The sequence below is a fragment of the Sinocyclocheilus rhinocerous genome, unplaced genomic scaffold (genome assembly GCF_001515625.1).
Source record: "Sinocyclocheilus rhinocerous isolate Xijiao unplaced genomic scaffold, SAMN03320098_v1.1 scaffold1294, whole genome shotgun sequence".
Taxonomy (NCBI): domain Eukaryota; kingdom Metazoa; phylum Chordata; class Actinopteri; order Cypriniformes; family Cyprinidae; genus Sinocyclocheilus; species Sinocyclocheilus rhinocerous.
The window spans coordinates 1,167,787-1,170,330 of record NW_015656157.1 but is presented as its reverse complement, the minus strand read 5'-3'; positions in this window follow the sequence as shown (position 1 = coordinate 1,170,330).

Sequence of the window (2,544 nt, the reverse complement as noted above, 5' to 3'; positions counted from 1 at the left end):
TTGTGTCCATCAAAATTAGAGAACAACCTATAATTTCCTAAATTTCAAGGTCACTGTGTAGTCCTATTTGAAGTTATCCTAACAGGAGTAGAAGGGCAGATTTTAAGCATATTTCATAAATTTACTGTATTCTGAAGCACAGTATAAAAAACTTAAAGAAGATAATAAAGAACTCTGATCAAAATTAGAGAACACTTACAGATACCTCCAAGTTATTGGTGTTAATCTGGCACCTGGTGCTAATTTCCTTAATTATATGACAAACCCTATTTAACTGGCAGCATTCCGCCAATTTTCACGGAGATTGCGAGATGGTGGGCTGCTCTAAAATGACTGAAACCCTGCAACAGGAGGCGGTCCAGATGAAGCTGGTCATTCCAAATCTGTGATTTCTTGAATATTGCAGCTTTACAATGTCACTAAGGCTGCATTTACACTGCAAGTCTCAATGCACAGATCCGATCTTTTGACGATATCTGTGTTTAAATTAATTCCCACCCAAAAGGATTGTCTGCAGTTATCGCTTTACTATGCACATGGTAGACCCTCGGGTTTTGAATGGCCGTACTATTAAAATTATTTATATAATTCACGTCGAGTGGCCATTATTATTTGCCAGCATGGACAAAGGCTGTCATGGATGTTTTGCAACACAAAATCTGACTGAACGGATAAATTAAGGAAAATAATGGTAATTTTCATTTGTTAGGCTATTTTATCTATGGCTCGTTAGAGGTAGAATTCTTTCGTGAAATAAAGTAGCGCCAAGATGATATTTATTTAAATGAATTCAAATTAATTAATAAGAGAGAGAGAGAGAAAATGCGCGAGCGAGTATGAAGCTTGTTGGTTTAATTACAAGAACTGCTAAGTTATCACCTCATTGCTGAGAAATACAATGTAGCTTTTAGTTGTTGTATTTATAAAATTCACGGTGCAGGGGTTGAAAACCAGCTCCTGAATGTACAATTTCTTACCAATATAAAGTTTCCATATCAATTCTGCGGGGAATCGGTTATGTGTGTTTAGACGTAGGTCGAATGTCCAGATATCGGATATGTATCTGATTTAAAACCACATTTAGAAGTTGCTCAGATCAGATGCGAAAAAATCTGATCTCGTGTGGATTTTTGTGTTTACACGTGTGCAACAAATTCCAATCTGTGTCAGATGTGAGCAAAAAATCAGATTTTTTTGTGCCAGTGTAAATGCAGCCTAACTCATTCAAATCCCCCAAAAAGGTTGGTCATCCACGTAAGACAAATGCATGAGAAGGATAATGCAGAGACTCTCAATGGGGAATCGGTTCAACACTGCAGCTGGAATTGCTCGCCAGTTCAGTGCTGAACAGGGTAAGGATCTGTCTTGGCATGTTTAAAGGGGTCATGAACTGCCTTTTTTTATTATTTTGTACTGTTCTCTGAGGTCCACTTATAATGTTATCAAGATTTTTACATCAAACAACATCATAATTTAGAAGTAATAAGCTATTTTCTGTCTTGTTTTGACCCCCCTCATTGGAACGCTCTGTTTGAATAGGCGTGGCGGACTGTAGACTCGGTAGTAAACGCCCACTGCTATGATTGGCTAACATTTGTGTATGTTTGTCAGCTTACATCCTTCATAGATGGACGATGCAGTGATTTTGGTTAACAACGCATAAATAGTACATATCAAACGATCTATAATAACAGACAAAGCAATAGTGACCATGTAATAAAAACAGAAAATGACTGAAACCCTGCAACAGGAGGCGGTCCAGATGAAGCTGGTCATTCCAAATCTGTGATTTCTTGAATATTGCAGCTTTACAATGTCACTAAGGCTGCATTTACACTGCAAGTCTCAATGCACAGATCCGATCTTTTGACGATATCTGTGTTTAAATTAATTCCCACCCAAAAGGATTGTCTGCAGTTATCGCTTTACTATGCACATGGTAGACCCTCGGGTTTTGAATGGCCGTACTATTAAAATTATTTATATAATTCATGTCGAGTGGCCATTATTATTTGCCAGCATGGACAAAGGCTGTCATGGATGTTTTGCAACACAAAATCTGACTGAACGGATAAATTAAGGAAAATAATGGTAATTTTCATTTGTTAGGCTATTTTATCTATGGCTCGTTAGAGGTAGAATTCTTTCGTGAAATAAAGTAGCGCCAAGATGATATTTATTTAAATGAATTCAAATTAATTAATAAGAGAGAGAGAGAGAAAATGCGCGAGCGAGTATGAAGCTTGTTGGTTTAATTACAAGAACTGCTAAGTTATCACCTCATTGCTGAGAAATACAATGTAGCTTTTAGTTGTTGTATTTATAAAATTCACGGTGCAGGGGTTGAAAACCAGCTCCTGAATGTACAATTTCTTACCAATATAAAGTTTCCATATCAATTCTGCGGGGAATCGGTTATGTGTGTTTAGACGTAGGTCGAATGTCCAGATATCGGATATGTATCTGATTTAAAACCACATTTAGAAGTTGCTCAGATCAGATGCGAAAAAATCTGATCTCGTGTGGATTTTTGTGTTTACACGT